At 47.9% G+C, this 19,689-nt stretch overlaps 1 protein-coding gene across 1 annotated transcript in view; it reads right to left on the bottom strand.

Moving 5' to 3' along the window:
• The window catches only part of ANO2 (anoctamin 2), a 361,482-nt gene that overhangs the window by 273,807 nt on the left and 67,986 nt on the right, over window positions 1-19,689 (bottom strand). The window lies entirely within an intron of this gene.

Genomic DNA, 19,689 nt, shown 5'->3' with positions numbered 1-19,689 from the left:
TCCTGACATTAATTCAATTAGTTTTGTCACTACAGAATGAGAGGAAACCAAAACAAGTCAGAAAAATGGGCAAAAGCCCCATTCTTGGTGAGAAGCTTCTAAAACCACCTGCAGAATTCATTACAAACGCGGTGTTCACAAAGAAAGCAGAACAAGCCGATGGCACCATTGCTTCATCAGGCGACTGCTGGAGATCACACGGAACCTGGGCACCAGGGTGGGAAGATGCTGGTGTGCCAGCCAGCCTGCCACTGACATCGGCGTGCAGCTGAGGGGCAGTGTGGAAATCCGGTCCTAGTGCGTGTACTCTACAGAGAGAACGCTCGCAGCTTCTTGTTTTGCTGACCTCCTACACCCCCTGAGGCTTCTACTGAATTCCTGCGTATTTTGTGAAGCAGGAAGCACAGAGACCAGTACTGAGAAGACACCAACTCTACGTGCAGCAAAGGTGTTACCGCTCATGTAAAAGCAGGTGTCCCCTTTGAAAATCATTCTCCAGCTTCATTCACAAAGAATGAATGTGTTCAGGGTGCCCGGGTGGCACAGTGGATTAAGCTTCCAACTCTTGGTTTCGGCTCAGGTCATGATCTCAGGGTTGTGAGATCGAGCCCTGCATCAGGCTTTGGGCTCAGTATAGAGTCTGAGATTCTCTCTCTCCCTCTCCCTCTGTCCCTCCCACTCATTCTCTCTCTCAAATAAAGAAATCTTTAAAAAAAAAAAAAAAGAACGAATGTGTTCAACAATCCACCCTCTGGTCTTGATTCTGTGTTGAAGGTAACAGCGGAAGACAGCCACACACAGCCTCTGAGCATCTGCTTCTCTAGTGTTCTGGGCAGAAAAATAGGTGGCAACCAGAGGACTGCATTCCCCCACAGAAGTACTCAGACCATGATGATGCTCACATGGCAATGAGTAAGATTAAAGAGATACTTTACAATGTTCGTAATGCAAGTGAAGACTATCTCTATGATTCTGAATGGCAGTCCCACAATATATTCAGTAATTCACACATCCAGAACCTACCTACCCCCCACCACTTTGGGGATGAAAGTTTGTGATTTATAAGGGAGAAGGAGGAAGAAGAAACGAAGATTTTGCACGAAGATTGAACTGTGGTATGAAAGTCCTGGAGAGTTTGCAAACATCTGAAAATTATAACAATAATCGTGATGTGTATTTACTGAGTGAGTATCATGTACCAGGACAGAGCTAGATGGTCATGTACTTTAGCACAAAGAATATTCACGGCCATGCTGTCAGCAGGTATTATCACCTACCCCATTTTACAGTTGAGGAAATCAAGGCAGAAAAATTTAAATTGTTGGTCCAAAGTTACATAGATAATGTGATAAAAAAGTATTCAGATCCAAGCAGTCCATGCTCTACCTGATGATTTTCTTGTCCACGGAAGACAGACATAACATGTTCCAGGCAGAGTTACAAACTACCTCCAAGGGCTGTAACAGATCATAAAGACATGGTTTTTGGACTAAAGTCAAATCAAAAGGTGGATAAGGCAGTCCTAAGATGAAACACTCAACTTTCCAGCTTCCAAGGATGACATTGTTCTGCCAAAACACTGCAAGTGGCTTTCAGCAAGAATCTCCTCAATTTCTAAGTCTGTCTATGGTTAAACATCCAGGATTACTAGACGGAGTCATCCATCACTTGCTCCCACTTCTAACTGTAATTTAAGCTTTTCTAATTTAGTGAAAATGAAGGATAAGAAAGGAAACCATCTGGCAAGCTGACCTGTAGCCCCAGCTCTCCATCATGGCCCCAGGAAGGACATTTTTGGTGAAAGATGGCAAATAGTACCATCCTTCTCACAGAGATGAAATCATGACTATTACTGATTTTAATATATGATGTTTTGTCCTTACTTTTAAATTGTGATGAATGTCCCCGGGATTTTTAGGTGAAAGGTAAAATTGTTTAGCCATTGTGATTTTAGAGGGTCTATTAATTGTAATCTGACCTCTTTGCTACTTCCCTCCAGCAAAGTATACTTCTCCTTCTTCTTCTCAAATGGGACTTGTTTTAAATGAAAATAAAAGCTGGAATGCAATCGTGCGGTGCTAACATCCAGTTGTGTCCCTTTCAATCCATGCGATATTATTACCCTCTCATAAAAAGAAAATCACACAAGCTGACCTGAAATGTTAGCTGGTGTGATTGGCTATGTCTCCCGGAGAAAAACAAATACTTAAAAACCCCTGAGCAGAACCATCACCAAATGCAGAAGCTCTTTTTACTAACCCAGGAATCTAAAATTGAAGGGAAACACAGATCCAGCTTTAAGGGGGGGGGGGGGGGGGGAGGTTTCCTTTTTTTTTTGGCCCAACAAGTGTCCATTTTTGCCCCAATTAGGATTTTTTGGGGGGGGGGGGGGGGGGGGGGGGGGGGAATGGTTTCCTTCTTCTCTAGGCCCAACTGATGTCCATTCTTGCCCATATTCGGATTCTTTCGGGCAGAGCAGGGGAGTGGGAAGAGCTTGGGCTCCAGATAAAAACAGATTCAGATCTGAATCCTGGATTTTACAGCTGTAGGATGTTGGACAATGCACTGAACCAAATGAGCCTCAGTTTCTTTATCTGAATACTGACAAAAAACACTGCAGGTCTGTTGTGAGGATTAGAGATAAGGTTTCTGCCAAGTCCCAGCTACAGGGCCTGGAATGTGGGCCAGGCGAGAGGTCAGCCACCTGACTAAAATGACTGCAGGGACAACATGCTCCTCTAGCACAGGGCTGGGGACACAAGAGGTCCTCCCTGAATTCCCGCAGTCAACAGAAAGACTCAGGGAACACCAGTTCCTGCTACATTACGATGGTGACTAAGTAATCCTTCTTTACTGCCCATGAACTTTTAAAATTATCAACAGGGTCTCAAAATGTCCCATGTGTCCTAAAGGAACTCATGGGTGCAAAATATAGCACATCTCCAGGCTTTGAGGACGAGGTCAGAAAACATGGCTTTCTGAAACTAACATGAAATTCAACATCAAGTAGGTAAAAGATGGCATATCAGAGCATATAGCCCATCTCTAGAAGAGATTTTATAAATACCTTATCAATGTGACTGGAGGGGCTCCCAAACCTCATCAGGCAACTAAAATTCAAGTCCGTAGAAAAGGAACTGTAACATGTCATTTGGTTCTGGTCATCAGACAAAGGAGAACCAGTGCCTAAAGATTTCTGCAAGCAAGCACAAGCACATCCATCTTGGGGATGCAACTATCCCAGCCGCAAAAAATGTGAAATAGACAACAGAGCCAGGAAAATCTCTCCCGCTCAGTTGAAATGTCTCACAAAACTGTGCTACTGCTTTCACCATGATTCTATTTTCATAAAACCCTACAAATTCTGTTTCTCCATCTCCTGGGTGTCAGGAAAAGGTACCCAAGAAGAGGATGCAGGCACTCTGGTGAAGGAAATGAATAGCATGTATAGAAAAAACAAAAACAGTACATGTAGGGTTCCATTCATACTTCCAGGCATCCACAGGTGTGGGGGGGTGTTGAAAGGTATCCCCACGGATAAAGGGGCCTCCTGTACTCCTCAATCATAACCTGACTTTCAGCTCTCTCAGTCTCTTTTAAGTTGTGCTGTCAGTTGGTTTCCTAGACCTGTTCACCACTAACTAAATCAATGGAACAAGGAGTTCACAAAGCAAAGTTGGGTCCCCATTTGCACCTGTGCCCTGCCTAATCAGCCAGTGTCCCAACCTCTCCCTCCTCCCTTCCTCTCTAAAGTCACCTTGACAGCAGGCCTGATCATAGACACCTTCTCTAACACATCAGCACCTCTGCCCTCTCCCTGGACTCCAGCCCCACAGCCCTTCCCATGGGTTTCCAAGTGCTCCAGCCAGCGTCCCACTTCAGAACCTCCTCACACACTGTTTCCTCCCCTGCAAAGTCCTCCCCTGCCCTCAGACCCAGCCAACTCCTAACTGCTTCTCAGCTGAAACATTACTTTCTCCAGGAGGCGTTTTCTGAACCCTGGATTATGCCTGCTCCCCGCTCTTGCCTGCCTGGCCCCTGTCCTCCTCCATAGCACTGGCCGCCAGCGCAATCACTGTCACTAGGTGTCTAATGCTTGTCTTCCTGACTAGACCTTAATCTCTAGGAGGACAAAGAACGTGTCTATCTTGTTGGCAGCTTTGTCCTCAGCAGCCAACACAGTACCAGCAAACAGTACAAACTCAGTAAGTATGCAGTATAACTTCAATAGGCACAGATGCCTCGTTAGTTCTGCTTGGATCCTGTGATTAATTTCTAAAAATTGGCTACCACAGCCCAGAAAATAATTGGTGACCTTTGGCCAACCACATTTAAATCTAGTTCTATTTCAAGAGAATAATTCAATTACTCTTAAATGTCATTTCTGAATCTTTTTCTCAGGTTAACGGAAGTTATTCAAGATTCCACCTGACCAGGAACCTTATGAAGGCCTTGCAGGAGGGCCTCTCCTTTCCTGTCAGTAGCTCCTGTCAGTGGTCTGTGTTTACAGACCACTGCTCCCTTTCCTGGAGGCCTAACCCACCTGCACACGTTCATTCCGGTGCTCACAAAATGCAATTTGAACTGAGCTGGGACTGCACATACCTAGAACCTCTCTGCCTTACAGCCTTAAAGGGTATTGTAGCATTAAGGAAAAGAACCAAGGATACTTTGGAAAATAAAAGGGACTTCAAATGTAAGTCTTTGGTATCTTTACTTGCCAAGCATCAGAATTCCATGGTACCATTCAGCATCCCCACGCAGACAGCTCAAAGCAGAGCCAGCTGATGGGCATGGTGAATTTCAGAAGAATGAACTGATTTGACCAAAAGACTCTGGAGATAAAGAGGCCTCCAAAGATAGCTAACATATCTTCCTCAAATAACAAATGAAGACCTAGAATGCAGGAGGCTCAGCTGCTTGGACATGGACATACAGCTAGTGAGCAGCAGAGCCAGGAATGAAACCCAGGTCTCTGACACCGGGGCCCATTCCACAGTCCCTGAGTGGGATGGTACCACACATCCCCGAGGGCTCCCAATCCATCAGAGGGCAATCCTGCAGGCTCTCCCTTCACAGGAGAGTAGGTAAATGAGGGATGGAGGAACAGCAGCATTGGGGGAGGGAACTGCGCCCCAGCCACCTCTCTCCAGTGTTCCAGCTACTTCTCAAAGCCCTTGGCAGGGACCAGAGGCCGAGTGCTCCCGGTGAGATTCTCCGTATTGTTTATGTCTTGCTGTTGTTATCCAAAGACTGCATGTGGCTTTGCAAGACCACGTCTTCCCTCTAGAGAAACAAGAATGAATGGGAGGCAGCCCCAGCCAAACACTGGAAACCGATATTCCACAAGCCTCCTTCCCACACAGGCCTGCCAAGCCACCTCAATGCTGACCCCAGACGCCTGAGTGTACTCTGGTCCCGGCCCCGCTGTGAGCCGAGAACATCAGCTGCAGCACATCGTGGCCCAGGAACAGGGCTGCCAGAGGAAGGGTGGGGAGATGAGCATGTAGACAATGGAGAGGGACAAAGCAGGGCCAGACTCGCCTAAGATAGCACCAACCTCGGTCACCTTGAATCGGCAGGGATCACAGGCATATGGTCCCACAGCAAGGGTGAGAGAAGCCCTCAGTGACTCCCACATTCTTGGATTATCTGGGAGGTCCTGGATGAGAGCAAGGGAACCTCCTCTTGAACCCTAGCCTCTCCAGGTCAAGGTGGGGATGGGTCAGCAGAGGCAGAGGGCAGGACCAAACGCCCACTGCACCCTGTCCCAGAAACACCCCAAAATATCCGCAGCATGTCCCCTCTTATAGGAAAGGCTTCACCTCGTCCCCAACCAAAGACTCGGAACAATCTAGCCAGGGTCCTGCAGAAATGAAAATTCAGCCCATCTTGTCCTTTTTTCAAAGCAAACAGCCATCATAAAAGCTCCTGGAAGGGGAGGACACTCGGGGCTGGGAGGATCCCTTGGGTCAGCTACCAAAATGGACACGTGTCCAGAAGCGATTATCTCTAGACCCATACAAAAGTGTTGACTCTGTATCACCTATCACTGCACTCCACACAGGAGCCTTCCAGAAAACCTCCTCTCAAAGGCCAGGTGTAGATGAAGCAGTGAGGGCGAACCCAGGAAAACTGAAGAGTCAGACCCCCTTACACACCAAGGGCTGAGAGAACCTGTTCCCCCCGCCAATCCCTGAGCAGAGGCCCCCAAGGACAGCACGGCACCCTGGGAGGAGTGCCACACAGACAGAGTGGGATTAACTGTTCTCTGGGCTTCACTCTACTTCAAAAATCCTGCAGAAGAAATGAGAGAAAATCTTCACCATATATGACATGATGTGGGAAGGCTGTGGGTACTTGGGCCTGAGGACCAAGTCTTGGAGCCTGGCTCTGTCACTTACCAGCTGCACCATTTATGACGAGTCCCCAAAACTCTTGAAACTCAGAGACAGTGTTAAAATAATCGTAATAACGAACACCACCTGGAGGACAAAAGGACGAATGGTACAAAGACACACACAGAATCTCTCAGGGGGTAGATATGCTCATTACCTCGATTCTCATGATGGCTTCACAGGTGTGTACATACATCAGAACTCAACAGATTCGATGCTTTAAATATTTTCAGTTTAGGGCGCCTGGGTGGCTCAGTTGGTTAAGCGACTGCCTTCAGCTCAGGTCATGGTCCTGGAGTCCCTGGATCGAGTCCCGCATCGGGCTCCCTGCTCGGCAGGGAGTCTGCTTCGCCCTCTGACCCTCCTCCCTCTCATGTGCTCTCACTCATTCTCTCTCTCTCAAATAAATAAATAAAATCCTCAAAATAAATAAATAAATATTTGCAGTTTATCACATATCAGTTACACCTTGATAAAGTTCGAGGAAAAATGTAAAACAATGCCATACTTCTCACAATTTTTTTGTTTTGGAAAAGATCCTTATTTTTCATTAAAATATGCTAAATAAATATGCTATTTATTTAATATGCCATATGTTAGTTTTTAGTTAATAAATAAATATTCAGAAGTTAATACTGATCCCATGGTATCTCAGAAGCAAATGAGACTATATAAAGTATTCTGCAAACTATAACATATATATAAAAAGGATTTTCTTAAGAGTGAACTCAGGGGCAGCCACTGCCAAATCTCTGCCTTGGTACTCAAAGTACAGAGCCTGCCCCTGCCTTTGGACCACAGAACATATGCCCTTGACCTCCGTGGGGATCCTACCAAGCTTCTTGGGTCCTACCTGAGAGAAATCACAGCCGAGCCCACCACAGCAACAGTTCCTGGCATGTACCTCAACAGCACCAAGTGAAGTCAAAGATAAAAGAGAATGTTTCTCTTAGGAGTTGGCAATGTATAAACAGAACTCATGAGCCAGGGACCAAATTTCTACAAAAATAGAGGATAAAAATCCGTAAGCCCCTCAGATGTTGGCAGAAAGGACAGGGCCTCTCCCCAAACTAAGGAAGGCTAGGAGGGGCTGAGGACCAGGCTTCAGGCGTACAGGCCCAGCCCCAGACAGAGGGGGAAAGGTCACAGATAAACCATGAGCAAAGACCAGAGGAAAATGCTGGTCCTTCCTATTCGTCACAGAGAAAGTATTTTGGACAGTCGACATCCCACAAGTGGAATCAGATGCTGTAGAAGGCTCGCTCTCAGCCCTGTGTGGGCTTCCCACTTGCCCCCAGCAGGACGCTGTGAGCATTTTAATGCCCAGAGGAAGGGAGGGCAGATAGGGGGAGTGGGCATCTCCCCACTGGACAAATGGAAAACAGGGACACCATTGGGTGGCTTACACATACGCTGACCAAGGATGATCCCTAGGTCCTGGGTGGGCTGGGACAGTCCCAGTTTACTTCTCTTGCCTCATTATCCCATCCCATAGAGCACCTAGCATTATCAGAAATGCCCCAGATCGGGAACCCTCCTACACTGTTGGTGGGAATGCAAGCTGGTGCAGCCACTCTGGAAAACTGTATGGAGGTTCCTCAAAAAGTTGAAAATAGAGCTACCATATGATCCAGCAATTGCACTACTGGGTATTTACCCCAAAGATACAAAAGTAGGGATCCGAAGGGCTACATGCACCCCGATGTTTATAGCAGCAATGTCCACAATAGCCAAACTGTGGAAAGAGCCAAGATGTCCATCGACAGATGAATGGATAAAGAAGATGTGGTATATATATACAATGGAATATTATGCAGACATCAAAAGGAATGAGATCTTGCCATTTGCAACGACGTGGATGGAACTGGAGGGTATTATGTTGAGTGAAATAAGTCAAACAGAGAAAGACATGTATCATATGATCTCACTGATATGAGGAATTCTTAATCGCAGGAAACAAACTGAGTGTTGTGGGGGGGGGGGGTGGGGGGGGGGGAAGGGGGTGACTGGGTGATGGACACTGGGGAGGGTGTGTGCTCTGGTAAGCGCTGTGAATTGTGCAAAACTGTTGAATCTCAGATCTGTACCTCTGAAACAAATAATGCAATATATGTTAAGAAAAAAAAAAAGAAGAAGAAGAAGAAGGTAGCAGGAGGGGAAGAATGAAGCGGGGGAAATCGGAGGGGTAGACGAACCATGAGAGACGATGGACTCTGAAAAACAAACAGGGTTCTAGAGGGGAGGGGGGTGGGAGGATGGGTTAGCCTGGTGGTGGGTATTGAGGAGGGCACATTCTGCATGGAGCCCTGGGTGTTGTGCACAAACAATGAATCATGGAACACTTCATCTAAAACTAATGATGTAATGTATGGGGATTAACATAAGAATAAAAAAAAAAAAAAAAGAAATGCCCCAAATCGGAAGGTCAATCCTAGGGTCACCCCGTGGATCAGCCATGAGTATCACTACATTCAACAGCCATCAAACCTTCAGGCAGCAGTGCCTAGTACCTCCTTCCTGACTTTCCTTCCTTTGGCCCCTGTGATAAATGTCCCAATCAGAGAGAAGCATTTCCAGGCATTTGAAAGCCCACTGTATTACCTCTACAGGTACGCTATCACTACTATCCCTCCTAACTCAAAACTTACGTGACTCTTTGATTTTGATACTTTTCTCCTCCCCTGAAGACACTTGTATAAAGCCTTCAGGCTATGATTAATTAACTCCTCTCCCTCCCAAAGATGTGCCCCTGTCTTCTTTTAGCGGTGACTCACCTCTCCCCCCAGGAATTTCCTATGACTCAATCATCTCAACATATTTCAATTCAACAAGTATTTATTGGGCAACAACTGTGTGTTCAGCAATGTGCTAAGAGCTAAGGGTATACAGAAGAAATATAAGCTATCATACCATCACACGGCTTTCAGACTCTTTGGAAACCGGATGAATGGTACCTAACACATGAAACAGATGAATAACATCATGACCAGGAGTAATTAATGTCCGAAAGGACAGGACAACTAGTGAATGTTCATATGATTGTTGTCTTTCACTCATTGATAATTGCCAGATTTTGCTCAGAGAGAAATAAAATACTCCTCCTGGATCTCAGCCTATGTTTTCAGTGGAACTGACCCTATCACCACCTCCAGGGATAAGCCCAATTAGCCTGAGCCAATGAGCGTATCCCTCCCCTTGGCCAAAACAATTGGTTCTGGAATCTGTTTGTAATGCAGTCAGAACCAATAAGACATTGAGGAAATGCTAGCCAGGGATTCCAGAGAAAGCAGCTTTCCCTTTCTGGGGAGATTAGTGGCAGTCAATTTGCTCCATAAAGGGAAGACCTGGGTCAGCCAAGGGACCACTGAGTAAACAGAAGTAGAACCTGCAGAAGGTTAAGCAGAATAATGGAGAAACAGGGAATCCTTGGGGACATCAGTTGAGCTGCTGGATTGAGCTTCACCAAATTTACTTATGGGCTTTCTGATCACATGAGCTCATAAATTCCCTTGTTCAAGCCGGTTTGAGTTGGGTTTTCTGTCCATGCAACCAAGAGCTCTCACTGATATAAGAAACCAGTGGAAGAGCTGAGTCTGGGCTAGAGGAACCAGAAAGGATGCCATAGGAGGAAAGGGAATGTGAGTTGTACTGTGAACACTGTATGATAGGATTGACAGATGCAAAAGGGCTGTGGGTAACAGGGAGAAAGGGATAGGCAGACAAAGGTACAAGGAGGAATGCGTGCGACATGTGGAGTCCAGCCTGCCTGAAGCGGGGTGGAAACAGGGAGCCAGAGGGTGGAGATGTGGCCTGTGCTGGCCACTCTGCCCACTCCATGTTACTTCTGCCCATGAACTTCACAACAGCAACCTGGATGAGTCAACCCTGAATGGTCACCTACATTCATTAGATCTTCAACAGGATAAAGAATAACAAGAGTACCCCTGAGAAAATGGCTTCCTCCTCTCTCAGCAGAGCTCAAGTTGGGAACTTCTTCCCATTTGCCAGTGAGCCCAAGAAGTAGAATAGATGGGCAGGGACTGTCCCTCTGCTCCGCAGCTGGTCTAGGATGTGGTCAACAGAATAAAGGGGTAAGCTTCCCTTGTGCCACTGTGACCTTCTGCAGGTCAGAGGAAGCGGATTTTTTAAATTTTTTTTTATTATGTTCAATTAGCCAACATATAGTACATCATTAGTTTTTGATGTAGTGTTCAACGATTCATTAGTTGTGTAGAACACCCAGTGCAGATTTCTTAAAGGCAGGGCTCTGGCTCTTTATTCTAGGGGCCATTCAACCTTCATAACAGAGATCTTCTATAGGGAGGCAGGTAGACTTTGAGCATGTACCAAGAAGCTATAAAACCTTCTACAACACTAGTTATATGCTTTATTCAGCTAAAGAACCCTTTCTTCAAACCAAACATTTCAAGGGGCAGTCCTGGTTGAGCTTTGGAGGACCAGAACTTCACCTGCTCGGCCACCTTTAGCCCTGAGATCGTCTCTGTGTCACCTTGATGCAAACTACAAGAGTTGTACCATTATTCCCCCTGGAAATGGGTGAAAGCTTCTGATCATCACAATGACTGGGGAGCATCACGGTCATTTAGTGGATGGAAGAAGGGACGCCAAATATGCTTCAATGTTTTGGAAAGTCCACACAAGGAAAATTCTCCTTCCTGCGATATCCAGTGCTCTGTCGAGAATCACTACCCTAGAGCTCAGGGACCCGTGTGCTGCCCACAGATCTATCAGACCAGACATAAAAGCAATTACCACACCAGTTTCCCACCCCCATCCCACCAGACCCAGACTTGAGTGACATTAAGGGAGAGCTTAAAGAAATTAACTTATGAATAAAGACTATTAAATTAGCTAAGATCTAGACCTTGGATCTTATATTGAGGAGCTGATCAGAGACCCTCAGGAAAAGACCCATCACTATGATGATTAAAAAGAATAGAAGAGTTAATTATTTTGTGGGCTTCCCAAAAAAAAAACAGAATTAGCCCACCTGCCAAGAGGGCTGTGAAAATAATCCATTAGCCTAGAGTGGTTTGGGGGCTAGGGGATGAAGTAGATGGGGCCTCTGAGAAGCAGGGCACATTTAAGGAAGAGTTCAGAGAGACCCGGCGTAACATCCCAGCTCCTCCATACACCCCTGTGTGACCATGGATATGGTATGTACTTTCTCTAGGCCACGCTTTCTTGTTGGTAAAACAGAAAAATAATAATCCGAAGCAGCAGTGACCTCATAGAGCACTTGTGAAGATCAGCAATGATACAAGAAAGGAGCCTAGCACCACACCTGGCGCATAATAGATGCTCGATGCTAACAGTAATTGGCTTCTGCAGATGGTGTCTGAGGGCTAGAGGAATTTGAATGGGGGGGGTTTGTGCAATCCAATTTCCAGCATCCTCCCTTTTTTCCCAGAAAAACCTGGCTCCTGGGGCATTTTCTTCCCCTGTATGAAGCGAAAGCCCAGTTTGGAACATGTCCCCTCCGTGCAGCCAAAACCGGCTTTTCCACAGCCGTGACCCTGCAAGCGCACACACTGCCATCGAGCTGGCCCTGCCTGAGACCACTGGCCCCTCCCCACAGCCTCCTTGGTCAGGAAGAAAAGGGGTCATCAGCCCCGCTAATTAAATCTACAGATGATAACAAAGTGGGCGGCGCTGCAAACAGCACCAGAGAGGATGGGGAAATAAATGAGAAGGGACCCGGGGAGTTTAGAAAATATGGGACAGGAAATAACAAAATGAGATTCAATCAGAAGAATGCAAGTAACTAACTGGGGGGAATAATCAGAAACATAGACACTGAGTGGGGAGCTGGAAAAAGGCTGGGAGATGAAGACTTGGGGGCAGTGGTGACAGGTGGCAAGTGGGAAAAGGGGAAGTAAGAGGTTCGTGACAAGGAACAGATGGAAGCCTCGCAGTGAGGCCACATGGAAAAGGTGCTGGTGCCCCAGGTCCCAGTCGGCCGGGCCATGAGGCATTCTCCAAGGCTCATTTCCCAAGACAGTCCTCCATGCAAACTCCAGCTCGAGTCACACCATCTCCGAGAAGCCCTTCTGGGCTCCTAACACGTGTGAGACCAGTCTCCTCACTGGTCACTCATCTGGGACATGCAGTACCATGTCTGATTGTGGGCTTCTCTGAATCCCCTACCTCAGGGTGACAAAGACCCAGCTCTGGAGGTCATTGGCTCCTCCTGGCATCACCATAGGCTCAGCCTGTAGTAGGTTTTCAACACAAAGGGGAGGGGGAGTGACATCATCTCAAACAACACAACAAAGAAAAGAATTTCTCTCCTTAGCCCTTTATGGGTCAAGATTATTTCTGAGGCTTCTCTGTCTTTATCTCTAGGCATTCTGTGCTGGCGCAGTTTAGCCTAGTGCATGGTGTCCTAGAATCAAACACATGCTGTCTGTTTAACCTGTATTCGGGCCAGAACACAAACTAGAGGTCACTCATGGTGCAGGGAAAAGAGGATGAATGAAGGGTCTGGGGAACATGATGAAGTGGACACCCCCGCCCCTTCGGTTGACAATGACTCTTCTGATTTGGCCGAGACACATGCAGGCAGTGGCTTCTCAAAACTACAGGGGTTTCCCTGAGCTGTTTGCCCCCTTTTAGCTCAAAACTTCATAATTAATCATCACACTCAACAAATAACTGGGAGAATAAGGTATAACTCCTTCTCTGGGAACATGAGTGAGGCACCGCAGAGAAGTCGACTGCTGCTGGGGGCCACTGTCAAGTCAAGAAAGGCGGGAGCCCCTCACTGAATCCATGAATACCCCTGTTCTCACTAAACATGTGTGATTAAGGGATAAGAGAAGCCAACACAAAACTTGCTTTGAGGCTCAGCCTACTTTGGCATTGGGGACAAGAAGAGGGGAAGTAAAAAGTCAAACATGCTGAAAAATCTCCCTCTGAGAAGTGGGGGGATGGAGGTGTTTCTCTGCATAGCAGTTTCATTCTATACCAAGCCAATAAGATACGTCACAATTGTGAGATCTCTGCAGAAAGAAAGCCCACGGTCTCTCCTGCTCACATGGACCCACACTCTTCCAGCACTGCTCACCCCCGAGGGCGAGCAGTGGGAGAGACAAGGCAGGAGCTGATGACACAGAGCCTCAGGTCCTGGTGCCAGCTCTGCACTTCCCATCTGGGTTTCCTTAGGGATGTCACACCTGAGCCTCCCCCTGGGCCTCTGCCTTCTGCTTACCTAGAAAATGATAAGGTTGAACTCAGAAGGTCCCCACACACTGAAAGATCTTTGACTTCATGAAAGCTGGGAGTTTTCTTAGTAATTCATCCCGAAATGTTGGTCTTTCAGTGATTCTACCACGAAAGTAATCTGATGGGCTGCAAAGCCCCCATCCTCCCAGGAGTCAGCAAGAGCAGAGTCACAGAAACTATCACCACTTAAACAGAGCTATATTTCTTCTGTCTTCTTTCCCCAAGGCTCCCATCCCTGTTCTCATATTCTAAAACTTGAAAGGATCAAAGGTCCAAATCAGGATGAGGCACCTCTCTCCTGGATGAAATATGCAGCAGACATCAGCCAGCAAGAATACTTATTAAACTCTAGTACTTACCCTAACCAAGCTGGCCCTGTGCAGTTGTGCAGGTCATGTACTGCACAAGGATGTCGCATTAAGGGGGTCCCAACCATAGAGAAGTTCTCTTAGAGTTCACAGTTTTCTAACACATGGCAGTGAAGTGTCTTGATCTAACAAGAATCATCATATTAAAACAATTTTTAAAAATGGAAATTGGGGTGCCTGGGTGGCTCAGCTGTTAAGCGTCTGCCTTCGGCTGAGGTCATGATCCCAGGGTCCTGGGATCGAGCCCCACATTGGGCTCCCTGTTCAGCGGGAAGCCTGCTTCTCCCTCTCCCACTCCCCCTGCTTGTGTTCCTTCTCTCGTTGTGTCTCTCTCTGTCAAATAAATAAATAAAATCTTTTTTAAAAATGGAAATAAAGTATCTTGAGGAAGGGAGACCTTTTTCTAATTGGCACAAAGATGCCATATGGACTGGCTGTGGCCCCCATCTTAACCCTGGATACTGACCCACAGGAAAACAACCAGAGGGAGGACAGGAGCACGTCATGTCTTTTCCAGTGCCCCAAAGCAAAACCTGCTCTCCAGAATACAATCCAGAAAAGTCATCTACACAAGTTGTAAATGACCAGAAGGCCAAAACAGAACACCTCCTGGGAATATCTGTATTTGTTAAAGGATCAAACGAAGCAATAATTTCTTAAAGACTGGGTCCATGGCTTGCTCATCAAGCATGAAGGCACCTAGCACAATGCTTATGGTATAGTAAGCACTCCCAACAGTTCACTGGAATGAACAGGACCAATGGAGGAGCGCAGAACCTACGCGTGTGTAGCAAAAGACTCCAGGACTCCTAAGTCCTAGCCTACAAAGAGACCATGGCTGGCCGGAAAGCCCAACACATCCGCTTAGAGTCCTTCATAAGTCTTGCCCTCAGGCCATGCTCAGGAAGCTTCATGGATGTTTCTGAAACCAGAGAAAGCTGGAGATAGACAATCTTCTAAGCTCATTTTATTCATCCTGCAACCAAGAGAAGGAGAGAAGCAGTCCGGAGACTAGTCTCAGGATGTCCACCAGCTTTCAGGCCACCAGGTCTAGGTAAATGAGGTAGGAATAAAATATGTCTGCAGTTCTCCCTCTCCCGATATCCAGCTATTTCAGAGAGCACTCCGTAGGACTCTCCACCTGCCTCTGTGTTGCTCAGAAGGGTCTGTGCCCTGAACATTCCCTCATCCTGGCTCACCTGTCACTTAACCCCACATCCTTGCAGCTAAGGAATGCCCAGGATGTCCTGAAGAAGCTCACGGTCTGACCCCGGATTCCAACACTGCGAGACCACCAAGAGACTAAGTTTATCAGTCAATGACAAGGCAACCCCTTGAGACACGAAAGGCTGATGATGACCTGGTCCCACACAGCTGGTCTGGGACAGGGGCGTGAAAGCTTCCTCCCAGCTGGGACTCACAGCAGACACCAAGGCCCACGAGGAGGCTGACGGGGGAGAGGATGAAATTCCAGGGAGGCCCAAATCATGCCACCTACTTGATGATTGCACAATTCTGTGAATATAGTAAAAACAACTTGGTTGTAGCCTTTAAAAGAGAAGCTTTTATGGTTTGAGAATTCTATCTCAATTTTTAAAAAGTCATGCTACCTAGACCTCCATTTCTGCCCACAGAGAGGGCCAGCGCTGTCAGGACTCTGGAAAGGCCTCCTAAATAGTGCTTCCCCAGGAAAAGGACATGTCTGTGGTCCCAGGAGGAGACATGGAAGAAACAGGCTCTGGAAGCTAACAGCCCTACTAGTCCTTCTGTATGATTTTGGGGGTTCTCTACTCGGAGCCCTGGCCCACAGAGTAGAAGAAATGACCCCCTTCACAGGACCACCACAAAGAGCCAACGTGCAGAGCTGTGGGGAACCCTGGCCACGGGCGTGCACGGGGCAGGTGAATGTTCTTGTCATCTCCTTTGGTGACAGGGTACGATTTGCACTTGGACCTTTTCTTTTTCTCAGTATTTGGTCACCTGAGCAGGTCAGCATGGCCCCGATGTATGACCAGCTTCTCTACTGCTATAAATAAATAAGACCAGCTAAAGGGGATTAAAGAGACGTGGTGAGGACTGAGAAGGGTATAAGCCCTGCAGGGTCAGAACCGTGTAGGTTTTGCCTGTAAGCACCTAAAGCAGTTTTCTTTGTCTCTCTCATGACACCTGCTGTCCCAGGGCCCCTGAATTCTGGCCTGTGTACTCTGGCTCTATCGCTGAGCCAGCTAAGCCTCTGACTCTGGACAACTTTTATGTTGCTGTATGGAGAACAAACAAATCTGGGACTGCGTGGGCAAACACCGTCCAACTCAGGCTGCACCACATGCCTGCTGCATTCCCCTCCCTGTCCACGTCCCTGACCATCTCTGCCTCACTGGAGGGACTGAGCCTGGCGCCCACCCAGCACACCAGGGAAGGCAAGGGGAGTCTGCTCAGAGACTGGAAGAGGCCAGGAGGAGCAGGTCCTGCCAACTAGGGATGGGCTGAGCGGGAGCATCATCTCTGGCTGCTCTTCTAGCCATTCCGTCAACACATCAGGACAAATGAGGTGTTTCTGTCAATCACTGAAGCTGCATGGCATCCCGACTGAATCCTCCCCAAGCAGATGTGGCTGCTTAGGAGACATTCAGCATTTAAAGAAGCTCCTTGTTCAGGGGTGGTGTAGGGTTCCAGAGGAAAGGCTCTGCAGGTGGCCAGAGCATGTGTGACAAACCTCGTGGGGAGCTGCAAAGCCGGTCAGGTCTTGGTGACGGCCTCTCCGCCCCAGTGACACCAGCTACAGCTGTGAGCAGTAACATGGCCCTACTCCCACCCCACCCAAGGGATGCCCACTGAAGCTCAGACGTCGCACCCACCTGTGGGAAGGCTAGGATGAGGGCCTGGAGGCTCACTGCTTTCACACGCACCCCTGGAGACCCCAGTCTGAAGAAGGAGGGGCTCCCAGAGAGAAACCCTACCCAGACCCTGCCCTCAAGGAGCTTGCAGACTGGGGAATCTTCCAAGGGGCTAGAAAAAAGGACTGAAAGTCTGAGGGCCACAGAAAAGTTAAGAGAGAGGGGCTGCTGGGGGAGGAGCTTGAGTTCCCTAGACCTTTCTCGTAAAGAGTCAGGTCACGGGGTCAGTGTCCCGGGGCTTGGGTAACACCTGGCAGAGAGAGGTGAGACTTCCTCCTGACCCGCCGTTCACTGGCAGGGTGAGCTTAGATGAGCCACCTCTGTTGCCTTCACTTCTCTTCACTTGTGCCACGAATGCAGTGAGTGGTGGGGGTAGATGATGCGTAAGGACCCTTCCCACTCCAGGGTCATGTGCCGCTTGGATGGGTCAGTCTGAGTCACCTTCGTCACCACAGCGTGGCCTTAGGTCCACGCAATCCCCTCCTGTCGCAGCCCCCGGTCTTGGCTTGGCTCCAGCATGTACCTGTGAAAGAGTACCTGTGCACGCACAGCTCCCTCCCATCCTTTCACGCCTTCCGCCCACCTGCCCTGCTTTCTGACTGCTTGCTTCCCAGTCCAAAACCTCACTCATAGCTCCAAAGCTCTCCCCTAGCCAGGTGCTCCCGTTCACTTTTCCCTGAATCCTGTGTTAGTTGCACAAACGAACTCCGGAAAGGCCCTGAGAATAGGGTCCATGTCTATTTTTTATTCGCCACTCTCACCTGCGGACCCATCATCTAGGACGCGGGCAGCAAGCTTTTTCTGTAAAAGGGCAAATAGTCAATATTTTGAAGTTCTGCAGGCATGGTCTTTGCCACAACTACTCAACTCTGAGGCTGATGTGCAAAAGCAGTCACAGACGATACATAAATAAGTGAGTGTAGCCAAATTCCAATACAATTTCATTCACAAAGATAGATGGTGAGCTAGATTTGGTCTGCAGGCCACAGACTCCCAACCATTAATCTCGGACAGGTCTCACTGACAGACACATCTCCACCTGGTCCCTCTCTCATTACTGTGCCCATCTACCGGAAGGCTGGCTTTGTGTCTTGTAACTGTCGAATCCCAGTCCAATACTGAGCCTTATATATGCTGCATATGTACATCCAATAAGTGCTTTGTCCCATCACGCTCTGATATGATGGCGTACGTCGTGCATCTCGTGAACTAGGGAGATCATCACCAGGACAGACCCAAGAGATATCAAGAGGCAGACGGGCCCCAGTGGGAGGATAGCCCAGAGCCGAAACCCAGCCACACAAGTTTGTACCATGCCTGCCAGGGAACGTGGGGGGGAAGGCAAGCTGGCCTGCTGGCCTCAGCACAGCTCTTGGAGGCAACTCCATTCTGCTACATCAAAGGGTGCACCTCCTGATCAAAAGTTTGGACCAAGACACTCTGCCTCCTGGATCCATTCCTCCAGCCCCTCCCACGCTAACTCACCCCGACTGCTAGCCCTCCCGGGACGGGGATCAACCATGGAGGGCAGGCATCTGTGGGCGCTTCCAGTGCTTTCATCTGAACCTGTAGATGATGCCTAATATCTACCACTACCACCTTCATTACGCTGCACAGGTGAGAAAGACCATCCAGCCCTATCAGGCCACCTGACTCAGGATATCCTTGTGACTGAGTGTGAGGATCCCCATCGTTCTACAAACGATCACACTAAGCTCAGAGAGGCTCTGACTTGCTCAAAATCACTGCAGCAAGCAGCACTGGTCCCAGGGCTTCAACACAAAAAGCTGATGTAACCGAGACCGCATCTAGAACAACAAAGAGGCAGACTCCATTCTCACCAATGCGTTTCAAGGGGGCAGAGGGACAGTCAATTCAGAGCCCATTCAGAGGAGAGACACGAGAAAAGCAGAACTCAATGCCACAGCCAGTGAAAAATGGATGAAGGTGTTTGATTAGAGACAAGGCCAGGGCAAGAGTATGGGTGAGGGGTGAGGGTATCTGGCTTGGGCAGGGCCACAGCCACCTGAAAAAGAAGTAAATGTCCCTCTTAGTCCACTGTCTGGCTATGGCCTCTCCCAAAACAAAAAAGGGGGGGGCGCAAACCAAGAAACAGACCCTTAACTATAGAGAACAAACTGAGGGGTTACCAGAGGGGAGGTGATGGGGATGAAGGAGGGCACTTGTGATGAGCACCAGGGGTTGTATGGAAATGCTGAATCACTATATTGTACACCTGAAACTAATATTACACTGTATGTTAACTAACTATAACTGAAATATTTAAAAAAAAAAGAATCATGTTCTAAAATATGATTAGGTTCTTAGAGAATCATTTGAATTATTTCACCTGCCTTTTGGAATAAGGCAGTAAATAAACATTCCTTCATCAATTCCCATTTTAAAGTAAAGAGCTAATGGTTATTACAGTGGGGTAAATAGTGTCCTCTAAAAATTCACATCCACCTCGAACCCCAGACATAGGCCACTGCAGATATAATCAGTGAAGATGGAGTTCTACTGGATGAGGATGGGCCCTAAATCCAATGACTGGTGACCTTAGCAGAAGGGGACGGGACACCGAGAGAAAAAGTCAGTGCAAAGACAGGGCAGGGACTGGAGTGATCCGGCCACAAGCCAAGGAAAGCCATGGACTGCTGGCAACCACCGAAACCGGGAGAAGGCCGTGGGCCTAGTCTCCCTCCGAGGCTCCAGAAGCCGCCAACCCTGCTGACACCTTGACTATGGACTCTGACCTCCAGAACTGTGAGCTGTTGTCGTCAG

This window comes from Mirounga leonina, unplaced genomic scaffold (genome assembly GCF_011800145.1).
Source record: "Mirounga leonina isolate KUSES-001 unplaced genomic scaffold, KU_Mleo_1.0 Mir_201, whole genome shotgun sequence".
NCBI lineage: Eukaryota > Metazoa > Chordata > Mammalia > Carnivora > Phocidae > Mirounga > Mirounga leonina.
This window is presented reverse-complemented; position numbering and strand designations above follow the sequence as displayed.